Consider the following 13,746-nt stretch of genomic DNA (forward strand, 5'->3'; position numbering starts at 1 on the left):
CTTGTCTTTCTTATTTCGGCTGCAGGACATCAGTGTGCCGAAAAGCTGATACCTGTGGAATGCCAGCCTCAAGTGCCGCTTCCTTTTGTAAAGTTAAGGTTTCGGGAACAGTATCGGTATGGCTTGCATAGTGACACTGCATGTGCTCGCCTGGAAATGGAGCCCCTCTGCCTTGTGCTAATGTTGGGTGTTTCAGCTGTGAGTGATTATGTGAACACTCAGCTCCTCGGAGCTGCGGAGGGAAGTTGCCCGTGGATCTTCTGCGATAAAAAGCAGGAAAGAAACCGATCCAGAAGCGTATGTGCACAACCACCACTGTGCGGTGGATTTTAGAGCCGCTTCAGAGGTCTTCCGGTTAGAGAAGTTTAGCTGGGCAACGATCCCAGGTTCCTAACAAAACCTGATGGAAACAACACACAAACGCGGGGCTGGGTGCCGGTGCAGCCCGCGACCGTCAGTGGCCGAGCAGCTCGGCTCCGGGCCCGCCGTGGGCGCTTCGGGTGGAGCCGGGGGGCAGAGTCGCTGCCTCCTCCCGGCAGACGGAACGCGCTGAGAAAGGCTGGGGGGGCGAGGCGCCCCGCCGCGGTGACTCAGCGGCGCTGAGTACCGGGCTCCGACCGGTATTTCCTGTTCTCCCGCCCGCCGCCGCCTCTGGGCGAGAGACAGCTTGAGGAGTGAGGAGTGAGTGTGTGAGTGCGGGTGTGTGTGTGTGTGTGTGTGTGTGTTAGCGAGGGTCGGGGGCGCCGGGCGAGTCACCCCTCAGCCGGGGCCAGGCGCAGGTGGAGCCCCACACGCGGAGCGGCGCCTGTCCGTCACCCACTGCTCTCCCTCCGCCGCCTGCCCCACCTGGGGGTGAGGTCGGCACCTGCGGCCGGACCCCGCCCCGGCCCGGCAGTGCAGCGCCGCCCCCGCCCGCAGGAAATCGCCCGACTCGGCGGGAGCGGCCGCACTGGGTCGGGGTTCGGCTCTGTACTCACTAGGACTCGGCGCCGCTGTGACAGCCGTCAGAGCGGCGAGGACCTTTGAGGGTAGCGTAGGGCGCGCAGTGCCAGCGCCGGGCAGCCTCTCGGGACCTCCCAGTTGCCAGACGCCGCCACACCGGGACGATCTCCTCGAGCAGGCGAGTACCCCCGCGAGCTGCCTCCCCCCCTCCCCGCTCCCCTGCATCCCTCCCTTCGGGCAGGTGCGGCGTTCCGTTGCCCCCGCTTGGCGCCGCCGCTGCCTCCGCTCCAGGCTCCAGGGGCCGCGCTACGGGGAGAGCCGCGCGGGACTTCTCCCGCTCCCTCCTTTGTGTGCTCCGGGCTCGTCTGCCCCCCGCTCGGTTGGTTCCTCGGACGCGCTTTGTCCGCGAGAGCCGGAGCGGCGTCTGCGCTCCCAACGCTTGCTTCCCCCGGATTGGCCCCCCCTCCAAACTCCTGGAGCGCCCCTGGGGCCGGCGAACAAGCGGGTTTGGGCCGGGGATAGGCTTTTCCTAACGGGATTAAGCGGCTTTCGGTGACTTTTCCCGTGGTAAGTACTTTCTGGGAGAGCGCGATACTGCGTGGAGAGCGGGAGCGATGTCACCGGGGGATCAGGGGTGGTGTTACCCCGGTTTTGACCCTCGGGAGCTGTGCACACCCGGAGGCGGGGGGGGTCGTGTCTGCCTTTCTCATACACAGAATGGCTGGAGTCTGTGTGTTGGCACATCCCGAGTGGATTCCAGCCGTGCCTTGGGCTTTGGCTAACTGGGTCAGGGGAAGTTTCAAGTTAACAGGGAAGCGTAAAACAAAGGAACGGGCAGTTCCAGGGGCCAAATGCTCGATCGCTCCTTAAAGTGCTTTCGCATCGGCCTTGTTTGCGGTGCTGTAGCTCAGGTACGTTAATTTGAATTGTGGAGCGTTAAGGTTGATCGACCAGTGGTATGTGCTGGCGTTATTAGGCAGCTCTGCCCTTACTTTCCGCCTACTTGAAACCTGTGTCCTCTGCATATTTTTCCAGTGTGAAAAAGTACATACTGCCTGACCGTACCCGTGCAAGAGTCATACACTCATCTGTCAGATTGGTTATCTGAAAACTTCCATACCTCCAATGTTGCTTTCTAATAATAACTCCCTTTAAACAGGTCGAATCTCTGAATAATCTGCTCCCTGGCTTTGATTTATAGCCTGGTGTTGAACCCAACAGCTAGGATGGTGTTTGAAAGCTCTCAGCCCCACAGCTGTGCTCCCACAGAGGCCAACAAAGGTCTTCATTGCTTTAACCTTTGGCTGTAGTTGTAAGATGGGATGGTTTGAAACAAATTAAAATGACTCACCTTTTATTTTGCTCAGCAGCCTTTTATTTTAAAGGTTTAGGACTGTGATTCAGCTGTGGTTCAGAGAGAAGAAAACAAACATGTGCTATAACTGATAAAATAGCTCCTTTTCTTTCTGAAGCATTAATAATATTAAGGATCTGTCTGTAAACTCTTCCAAGCTCTGACCCTTATCAGGGTCCATGGGGCCTGCATAGCAAGGATCAGGTACTGGACAGCATGGGAAGTTTGCTTGTGTAAATTGATATTCATTGCTAGATAACCAGGCTGTTTGAAGAGACTTTGAAATGCATTTAGTAAGCATTGTATGCCATTTAGACTTGGTAAGATTTATACTTAGCGTAACCTAGTGCTTATGAGGGCTTTCATCAGGGGAAGCCTTTTGCATGTATTTGACTCTTCAGTGAGTTTACTGTTATAATTGCTTTCCAGGCTGTTATATGCAAACATCTTGTATGCCCTGAATACTGCATTCAGGTAGTGGTAGTGACTCCTCTTCCCTTTGCAAAAGGAAGTCACTCTGGCTTGGAGGAATTGCTTCTGCCTTCAGTTGCATTCTTCATTGCTCTGTATCACAGTGTCAGTAAAGGCTGCTGTTCTCAGAGCCACTACACTGTGGTTTTGTGAGACTAAAGATGAGTGCTGAGAATTATGATGGGTTAGGATGATCCCAATACTTTGCATGAACTATAATCTCAACAGAGCTCTTCAGAATGAAGCATCAAAGTAATTAAGTGTCTGATACGTTTTTTTGATTGCTTAATCCCCACTTTCCTGGTTCAGTGCCTTTTAAGGACAACCAGGAGATCTTTTCTAGCGATTAAAATAATGTTTAGGCACTGTCATGGTTCACAAAATGAGATGTCTTGTACCTTTATAAAAGCTGGATGCTTGAACACATCAGAAAGTTCCTAGATCATGAAAACCTGGATGCTTGAAAGCATCAGACAGTTCCTGGATCATAGTAATCCTGAACTGGGGAATGGCCTAATATTTCAGGATTACTTCAAAGCTGCATTTAACTTGGAGCAAATCTTGATGGCAGATAGCATTTGTGTGTGTGTTTTAACAGTTACCAAAGTTGTCTGTGTCCAGAACTTCCTTGTAGGGTAAAAGAAATCTCTTGTTACAAGACTGTTCTCTCTTAATTGCTGAAATAACAGTATTTACATTCTCAGGGGCGGTGTAACTTTTGTCATGCCTTGGCTGCATCAGTTTCATCCTGCTGTAGTAATTCTGGAACCTATCTAATTCTAAGGGGAAAGCAAGCATGGTATAACAGCTACAATTTATGGAGGTTAGATGTTTTCAAGTCTGATTTATTTTCAAACAGGTATGAAAATACTCATTGCTGATAAAAAATATATTGAATCTGACAATTGTTACTTGACATCAGCTACATAATGTCTGTGAATCCTAATCCCAAATTGCAGTGAATTTCTGTGATTTTTAGAACTAGATCCCTCAAAAGTGAGATAATCTGTATATAAAACAAACATTTATGGCAATAAGCAGATAGGGCATAATTATAAGGCCTGTCTTCAGTATGGATCTTGCCATAGTGAAGAATGTTTGCAAATGGTGACTTACTCCCCCAAAGAGATTGCAGCCCCAGCATGAGGTTGACTGGTTTTGTGTGGCCGTGCTGTCATATGCACAGCAGTGCATGTTGTCTGTCACAGTTAAAGGTTCGGTTTCCGTCCCATGACCAAGGAAGTTATTTGAAAATTCCCAGATGAGTACTGAGGTTTAATTTCTACACAGATTTCTCTCTCAGATTCTACGACAAAATAGAGTTGCTCACGGCAGAGTGCTTTTCTCAGTTACCTGAGCCATCCTCTTCCTCAGGAGGAGCAGCACTGTACTGGATGTGTATTTCTGCTGCGTTGTAAGCTATGCTTATTTCTTGTCCCAGAGCCTTTGGAGCCTACTGTTGCTCTTTATTGTCCTTTTATCAGTACCAGGGTTATCCTGGTCCTGCCCCAGAATTTTTATTTTCTGAATAGGTAAATTGTGATTTAGAACTTAATAATATTATCTGTGTGTGTGTGTGTGTGTGTATTGCCAAACAAAGCCTATATTTAACAGTAGAGGGCTGAGGTGGTTTTGTTTTTTTACTTAAATATTGTATAATCAACACAGGTATTGACTGCAGTATAGGAATTGAGCAACTTCATGCAGAAGCAAAGACCACATAGTTTCACAATTTAGACTATTAATGTTTGTGTCGTTTTTTAGTTGCTTTGTTGTTGTTGGTTTTTATTTTCTTTTGATTCAAATAATTGTTTTCTGCAAGTGCCTGTTGCTAGGGAGTGTTGTAGATTTCTGTTCTAAATGAGAACACAGACTGTGGCAACTCCTTTTTGTCCAGTGTTATGTGACCCTTTCAGATATGAATGTATTTAGAATGTTTATTATCCAAGCCTGGTAACAACCCAGTGAGCTGTGAGAGGTTTGGTCTGATATCTTATATGGCATCTGCACTGGTGTATATTCATCAGCTGCAGGTTTTGTTTTTAGGAAACGTGAGCTACCTAAGTCTTCCTTGAATTGAGGTCAGCATTGTCATTGTGCATCTGAGTGTTGGATCCACATGTAACCATGGCTTCTGATCTAGGAAGAAAATGAAACTCAATTAGTGCTGTGTTTTCACGTGTAACGGGAAAATGATTTACAAAAATACTGTGTGATACAGTAGTAAGGCCAGTAAGTGTGCAAGCTAAAAAAAAATATAAATCCCCTTTTATTCTGGTTTTCCCCAATGCCTGCTCCATTTGTATGCTATTGTCTTTGCTTCTGTCTTGCACCAGCTTCCTCAAAAAGCAAAACTGCTTTTGAGAAATTTCTTTTTGTTTCTCAGTGCATATTATGGTATGGAGATTATCTCAGGTGTGGTCTATAGACATGTGAAATGTCAGATTTAGGATGTCTTGTTAGGTGTGGCTATGTTTTCATTAAGCTAGGTATGAGTTCAGTTATTTTGGGCCATTTTGGATTTTTCCTCAGAATGGCTTAGTAATATCTCTCCCCAAAGTGTTTTGTTGTCATTACTGTCAAATAAAACTAATTATTTAACATCAGCCTGCATTGTATTGATAAACTGAGCCTGAACTCAATACTGGCTCAGCTTCATCTAAACCAAGGTTTTGCATATTTCTTAGAGCTATTTATTATTTGCTTTGCTGCCTTGTTGTTTGGTTTTTTTTTCTTGTTTTTTCCCCCCTGGTCCTCTCATTTTCTTTTCCCTCCCCCTTAAGGGACATTAGAGAAAACCCCTAAATCTATCTCTCCTGTGCATCACTGTTAATAGCAAGGCTGTCAGTAGTCTGGCTTGCTCTCTCTTTTCTAACATCTGCTTCATCATCTAGCTCTGCTTAATAGCCAGCAGATTTGACTGCTGGTGTCTCTAGCCTCCTTAAAACAACTTTGTGTAAGCTGATTCTGAGAATCTCCAGGAGCATATGGACTGTTCAGGCAGTGGGCAATCTCTTAAGGAGGGGCTAAAAGCAACTGCAACCAGTGATGCTGTGTGAAAGATATTTCCAGGTCCTTCTCTTTCCATGAAATCACTCCCATTCCATGCCCCCAGCCTCATCCTTGATGCTCTTTTGTCTCAAGATTGTTTCAATGGATCAAGCTTGACATATGTATTGACTGATTTTCAATTTTCATTGTTTTTTAGCTATATGGCCCAGATGAGGCACATATGTTCTGGAAGTTAACAATTGTCTGTCATAGTTATTCTTGCAACCTGAGAAAAACCATATAGGAAAACTTTTTTCCTTTGCTTTCTTCATAAAAAAATGCTTTGGTCTGTACATTTTACATTTTTTTTTTTTTTTTTTTGAGAAATGAGAAAGAGCAGGATTTTGTCACCTTCCAAAGATGGAAAGTAATTTGTGGTTATGTTGGGCAATGGTTGTCTCCTCTGTGGGTGAGTCCAAAGTGACTAAAGATGTGATCATGCTTCTGTCATCAGTTTACATGAAGTATGTTCTACATCTCATTAAGGGAATATGACTGTTTTCATCTGTCAAGGATTAGAGCAAAAGGCAGCTTTTGCTTTGATCTCATAAATGTTTCTTTAATTCAGAAAAGAGTTTCTGTCATTCTTTCCCCATTCCTGGAAATATGTATTGCTTTCCAAACCATCCACTGTAATTGAATTTACAATTTTTACAGGGTGACTGAAAATAAGGAAACTCCAGAATTGCTTTGCAAAAGTCATCTGTAGATTTTCAGCTCGTTTGAAATCATTGTACCAAGAGTGAAACATTTGTGGGGTTTTTCTTGCTGTTTCAGCTATGGAAGCACAGAAAAGAGTAGGGAGTTTTGGAACGGAGAAAGAGAAGCTGGCAGTTTTCATGGAGTCCTGTTTCCCTATAGCCAGTGTAGCTTGGTAAGGCCATGACAAGTGCTTGAAGCCTCATGGCATGTTGCCACAATGTGCTGTACCTGTTTCGTAGAAATGCATGTAACTGTTTTTTCTGTGTTTGGTAAACTGATTAGTAATTAATGTGAGAGATTCATGGGGAAAAAGGTTAGTGGAGGATACCAATATAGTGAATAAGCCAAGAATCTTTTTAGCTGAACTGTGGTGTGGTTTCTTACTGTTGTTCTTCAGCCAAATTTCAAAAGACGTGAATTCCTGAGGTTGACACAAATATTTTCTTACACCTTAACTCTCAGATGTTTGTTCACTTCTGTCTTCCCAGATAGGAAAATTACACTGTGTTCTTACCAATAAAACTTGGTGTCCATTCTTCCTGAAAAAATACAAAGCCAGAAGGGGAGTGGATGGTAACTCCCCAACAGGAAGCAATGGAAGACTGCGTGTTTTAGACTTTGTTAGTTCTGCAAAATCCACCCTTATCTAACAAGGGATGTACTAGCACCTTTGAGTTTCTGTTTTCAAATAAAGCAAAAGGAAGTTCAGTTGAACGGCCACTACGTACGAAGGATGTGGAGCTGTTGAAGCAAGTCCTGAAGAGGACCGTGAAGATGATCAGGAGGCTGGAGCACCTGTCCTATGAAGACAGGCTGAGAGAATTGGGTTTGTTCAGCCTGGAGAAGAGAAAGCTCCAGGGAGACCTTAGAGCAGCTTCCAGTACCTAAAGAGGCCTACAGGAAATCTGGAGAGGGACTTTTTACAAGGGCTTGTAGTGACAGGATAAGGGGGAATGGTTTTAAACTGGAAGAGGGGAGGACTTGGATTAGATATTGGGAAAAAAAAATATTCAGTAAGACAGGTGAGACACTGGCACAGGTTGCCCAGAGAAGTGCTGGGTAGTCTTTAAGGTCCTTTCCAACCCTAACCTCTATGAATGCTGGTGCAAGGTCTGCTGTGTTAGAGCATGTGTCCTGTTTTACTGTGAATTTAAAGTATGCAAACCTCGATTGCAGACAATACAATTACAATCTGATTTTTTTAAGATGAAGATGTGCAGGGTAATCGTGTAACTGAAAACATGTACTCCATTTTAGGTTATTTCATTGATTAGATATTAAGAGGAAATTCTTCACTATGAGGGTGATGAAACACTAGCACAGGTTGCCCAGAGAAGTTGTGGCTTCTGCATCTCTGGAAGCGTTCAAGGCCAAGTTGGATAGGGCCTTGAGCAATCTGGTGTAGTGGCAGGGCAGGTTGGAATTTGATGATCTTTAAGGTCTCTTCCAGCCCAAACCATTCTATGATTCTGTGAAGCTGATAAACTGTGAGTCAGTCTTAGCCCCTCTAGATACCAGGAGATTCCATGAACAATTTAATCAAAAGCAGTGCTTGGGTGTAATGGGTACTTATTGTGTGAGCTTGGCTTTTCTGTGTACAAGAGCAGTTGTGGGGCACCTATTTTAGTAAGAATTTATACACTCTGCCCAGAGAGACAAAAGATGGACCAGAGCTGCACTGAATGCTTTTTAGACTTTGCATAGGTTTTGAAAAATACTTTAGGAAAGTTTTTGCAAGAACTGTTAATTAGATCTGTAAGAGGAAAATTTAGTGTTAAACATTGTTACATGGGAGAGGAGGGATGGAAAGAAAGAAGTACCAAAACTTCATAGGAGAAATTATGGCAGTACTGATCTTGATAACAAAACTGACTCTGAGGAAAGACTGAATCTCATATAGATAAAAAAAAAATCTGTGTTTCAAGTAAAACTGCATTTTCAGACTGCATATTCCTTACATACCAGCATGCAGCTATGTAGGTGAAAATTAAGTTTTTTCCCCTCTGACAGTTGTTTCTATTGGTATCCTGTGAATCTAAAAGATACTTGATTTTATTTTGCTCTTCCAAGATCAGTCTCACAAATTATTATTTGGTAATAACTTGAAATAGTTCCATGTGTGCATATGTTAACCTACAAATGTGAATGAATATTGAACACCAAATACAGGTAACACAGGATTGTAAGTAATGCCGGACCTGCAGTGGTATACAGATATTGCAGAAGCTGAATATTCTACCAAATAAGTAATGAAAACTAGTGGGTTTCATCTTACCCATTTCTAAAGTAGCATAGAATGTTAAGTCACCCTAACAGAAATAGAGATACGCCTGACAATACTAGGGAATAATTAAAATGCACGGTTCACAGAGGGAGTTGTGGCTGAAGTCTTCAGTCTTTCTATCCTATCTGTTCTTTTTACATTTTTATGTATAGTACTGCTTAAGTATGTAGTATTTATGTAATATATATATATAAATCATTCATATCTTACTATCTCAGATCTAAGTAGCATTACAACACAATTTCCTTAGTCTTTTTGCAATCAAGTACGTCTCTCTTAATACTGCGGTTTCACAGTACTGCAGGATTTCCCAAATGTCACTGTTACTTCAGCATGTACATCTGTCTCCTCCTTCGTAGTTATTGCCTGAGGTCTTTGGCATATACAATTACTTACCTCATGGCTAGAACGATTTTGACCTGGGAAGTGTTTTTGGCATTGTGTGAGGCATATTTGAATGACAAGTAGGCATCATAATGGAAGTCTCTGTCTTTCATAATGCTGTGCAAGCCACATAAAGAAATTTGTCCATGCCTTTTCTGAACAGATCAGATGAATCTCTTGTAACACTTCCAGTGTACAGAGCTTCGTGGTGCTGAGGAAAAAAGTTGAAACAACCTGTTGTTGTCCATCACAGTGTCTAAAACAGTCTCAAGTTTTCTGTGCAGATCTCTCTTATTCTCTGGTCAGATTTTACAGAGGAGTTACCTAGTGCTCCATTAGCAGTTGAAAGATTATAGACAGTGGAGATTTAGCAAAGGATTAGTCAATTGGAGAGTGTGCATTATCCGGCCAGGCTTAGAACCCTGATTGTCTCCTCAATCATTTTCATTAGTGTCTTATTCAAAGATTCAGTTACGTAACAGTGACGTTTCTGGGGAATCTGGTAGGAGTTTTTCTTTGGTTTCTCTCTCCTAATAAGTCTCTAAGCCTGGGAGAGGAAAAAGCTTTGCTTTTCTGCTTCAGACTCGCAGCGTGTTTTAAAAAGCACCACTGATAAGTGCTTCAGATAAGTGAAGAGGCATGACTTCAGTTGCAGTGTCTACATTTGGATGATAATTTGGCGTGGTGGAACTCTTGAGAGAGGCAGGATGCGGTACAAGAAATACATAACTATTTTAGAAGCAGCAATAGGTATTACTCCCCTTAACAAGAGGGAACTGCTTCCTGAGGGTAGACATGCAAATCTGTGGCAACATCCAGGGTAAGTGCTAAAAAAACAATCGGTATGTAGCTATGGGAAAACCTGTCCTCACCTCAAATCATGCAATTTTAAAACTTGTTAGCAGAAGAGAGTTGAGTCATTTGTAAAACATTTAACCTTTTTTTTGTACCTTCCAAATGGTGTATCTTCTTCAGTTGTGGTTGATCTTGGTGGTTTCTTTGGAGATTTATGTGTACTTCTCGTCCTTGACCAGTAGAATAAGTAGGAGAACGTGTTGTTTCCAAATCAGAAGTTTGCTAAAGAACAGAAAGGATAAGTAGGTGTATACTCATCAGAATGAAAATTAAATGGGTGTTTTGTGTTTGTTGTTCACTACTAACTTGATGTACGTACATCTGTGTTCCCCCTCACCATCATTTAAGAAATACGTAATTGAGTCCGTGACAAAGCTAGCACCTTCTTAAAGTGGAAGACCACTTTTCTCTGTGTACGCAACTGTTGTTCTTTGCCAGGAAGCAGGAGTTCATCATATTTAGGAATACTGTTTCCCTAAAGTAAAGCTTCAGTTATTATGAGAGAAGTAAATTAACGCTATTACTGTTCAAAATGTGAAATACCAAGCATTCTGGTTTTGTTAAAAAAAATTGAGAGTGCTTTCTTGTACCAAACAGCTTGAGTATTAGGCTTTGGACAGTTCTTTCTGTTCACAAAGGTTTCTCTTAAAAACTTACACATGTGAAAGGGGATTGTCGCTCTTTCCCACCTGCTCCTGTATAAGTAGCATCAATAGATGATGCTACTTCTCCGCAGCCCTTCTAGTCTCTTTGTTGTGCATTAGAATGGTTTTCAGATGTTGCAGAGGCGTGCAAAATGTCAGAGGGTTTTGTTCAAGTGCAATTAATGTTTCTGCTGGTTTGGAATAGTTTTATGTTTAGTAAGACTTCAAAGAAGTAACATTGACTGTTTGGCTGTAACTGAACTCAGATTTGTCCTGTAATTTTTCCACAAGAGCACTTCCTCTTAGCAGTGGCAGCAACAGTAGAAGCAATTAAAATGCAGTTCACTATATGATTTTTTTTTTGCTAGTTTTATCACCGAAACAACAAAAACTAGTTTAGAAAATACTCTGATGCCAAGAGTTTCCAGCCTGTTATGAATACAAGTATTTTTTAAGTTGATCCTAAGTTTCTGATACTGTGTTAATGAGTACTTGTAGGGCTTTTTGTTAAAAATCTGTCCATTAAAAGGGGTTCTTAGTATAATGTATTTGGACACAGGACATTGGAGTGTCCTAGACTGTGACTTCCTTTAATTGTTTCATGTAACTTATCTACATGCCAATCTGTTTGAATTTTGCAGCCACTCTTTGCATGTTGATTAAATTGTACATGACTGCCCTTGATACTTTGAGAAGCTGGGTTGGAAAGTAATAGTACATTCCTGCAAAATTCCTCTTTGTTTTCAAGTAGGTTTGTTTGGCCACAGTTGCAGCTTGAAACAAGCTGTCTAAAAATGAAACTTATTAACTGTAGTATTCATTATTCTTTTGTTTTGTGACTGGGACTGCTTGGCTTCCATCTACTACTGAGTGTAAGTCAGTATCAAAAGTGCAAAAGACACTACCCTGTTAATATTTGGATTTATTTCCAGCATGCTTAATCGGGCATCTCCCTCCTTTCAGGAAGGGAGGGGTTTAGTTAATGTGATTGTTGTGCACACTTGGAATTCCAAACTGGTCAAGATGTATGTGGATTATGTTTGGATTTGCCATTCCAGCCATTTCAGAAAAGCAGAAAAGCTGTTGTCATTGGACTGTAATAGGGATCCCTTTTATGTTTTCATTAAAACTTTCAGGGAACTAGAGGTTGGTAACCAACAGTTGTGGTAAACTGTGGGTTGAAGAAAAAGTGCTGTTTTTCTTTTTTTTGTAGCTGCAGAATGCTTACTCTGTATAACTGGAACAAGCAAATTAATAACTCACTTGCTAAACATCAGCTTATTGCTTGACTTCTGGAGGTACCCTGTCACGCTGCTATAAAAAAAAAGTGTTCTAAAAGTGTGTATGTGTTGGAAAAAAACCCAAAACATGAGGCAGTTGCCAAAGCCTAATACTGAATGTAGGATACAGAAGTCCTCATCTGTCATTATCCCACTGCACAAATCCAGGTGCATGCTTAACCCATGTGCTTCCTTTATTTCTCTTATTCATCTCTTAAAATTTAAAAAAAAAAAAAAAAAAAGTGTGATCCTAGCTTCAGTGCCATCTCTTGAAAGTTTTGAAAATTCTGATTAAAAACCCAGACTGAGGTGCTAAAGAAAGCCAGAAAGGCAAATACTTTGTTTTGCTAAGGCATTCCTTTCCATTTCCATATAAAAGGTATTACCAAGTGTGTGTGGGGGGGGTTTCCACTTCCATTTTCCTTGGAATAGTGATGAGATTTCTGTGACAAATCAATTTTCTTAACTTTGGGCATCTACATGCAGGGGCAAAATGATGGCAGAATAGTTTGGATTTGGCTTGCTTGTGTAACTTTCTTGCAGCTTCCAGAATAGTGTTCTATGCACAGCCTGAACAATAAAGCTGATGTTTGTTCATAATATACAGCATAGCTCTTGCTGCTCTTTATTGTTCACAGAAACTCGTATTAAGCATTCTTTTGTGGTGTGACTTCTGAAATCATGCCTTGATTTAAAACAGCAGTTGATTACTTTCAGAAAGATGCTTTTATGCTGGCAGAAGCAGCAGACAGGGGAAAAGACCTCCTAGCTTCACCAGTGTGATGTCTGGCAGGTGCTTACATTTGTTAAGTTTTTAAGAAGTTAATCTGCAATGAAATACAATTTTAAAAATATCTTAGAAGTTTTAAGTTTGCTTTTTTAATCTTGGACCTCATTATGATTTTGCTCAGGAAAAAGGGGGTGCCGCACACAAGATGCATCAATAAAATGTGGGGTAGACTTGCAGATAATTGGTGAAGTTCTGCAGAATTCTTTCAGTTTCTCTTATGGCTCTCCTGCTATCTATAAATGGGTAATGGAGTATTAACGAGACTAAAAGAAGCAAGCAAACACCACCACCACCCCAAAAGAAAAAAACAACCAAAAAACCAAAAAAACACCAACACCCCCCCCCAAAAAAAAAAAAACAAACCCAAACCAACCAACCAAAACCCCCCAAAAAAACAAAAACAAAACAAAAACCCAGTCAAAACACCCCAAAACCAAAGCCAAGCATATACATTGGAGATTAAAAAAATGTTAAAACAAGCCTGTTACAAGTACAGCTAAGATATTCTTCCAGGAAAGTCTGGCTATATCCTTTTGAAGATGGAAGACTTTGGAAAGGTGTTCTTTGAGAGGAATTCAGATGATAAAGATGCGTGTTTGTTTTATTTTAAAAACAAAGCCCAAGGAGCAAACCCTAACCATCGGCTTCTGTTTCTATTTCTGTCAAAAGTTCTTTCATCTTAGTTAAACCATCCATTTTCTGTTTTCCTACATGGGATAATCAAGGGCTGGGACAAGGGATGGGATGGAGGAGGAGCCCTGTGACATGGATGCTGAATGGAAGCTAACTTACTGCTTGTACAGAAGAGGGGTAGCTGAGGCCCCTGAGCAAGGGAAGGAATTGAAAATTACACTGGGAATTGCTTCTTTTCTGTCATTTGGCAACTGTTAAGTTACCAGTTGAAGTAACGGAGTGCATGTATCTGATTGTATCTTGAGCATAACCTCAGTAAGAATAATGTTCTTACTAGTTTAACTTTGTACAATTCA

The 13,746-nt window shown here is 42.1% G+C and overlaps 1 protein-coding gene across 2 annotated transcripts in view; it reads left to right on the forward strand.

Annotated features, from left to right (window-relative positions):
- The first annotated feature begins 1,016 nt into the window (after positions 1–1,016).
- TJP2 (tight junction protein 2) overlaps positions 1,017–13,746 on the forward strand; it is a 63,449-nt gene continuing 50,719 nt past the window's right edge. Inside the window, exon 1 of one of the 2 annotated variants that reach the window (XM_057432919.1) lies at positions 1,017–1,124. The gene's annotated coding sequence lies outside the window, so the exon portion shown is untranslated. Of the gene's footprint in view, positions 1,125–1,372; positions 1,510–13,746 lie in introns of those variants that run through there. The other variant, XM_057432918.1, reaches the window with a different exon arrangement.

The sequence above is a fragment of the Pezoporus wallicus genome, unplaced genomic scaffold, assembly GCF_028554395.1.
Source record: "Pezoporus wallicus isolate ANWC-B61680 ecotype Strahan unplaced genomic scaffold, APGP_CSIRO_Pwel_v1 contig_2910, whole genome shotgun sequence".
NCBI lineage: Eukaryota > Metazoa > Chordata > Aves > Psittaciformes > Psittacidae > Pezoporus > Pezoporus wallicus.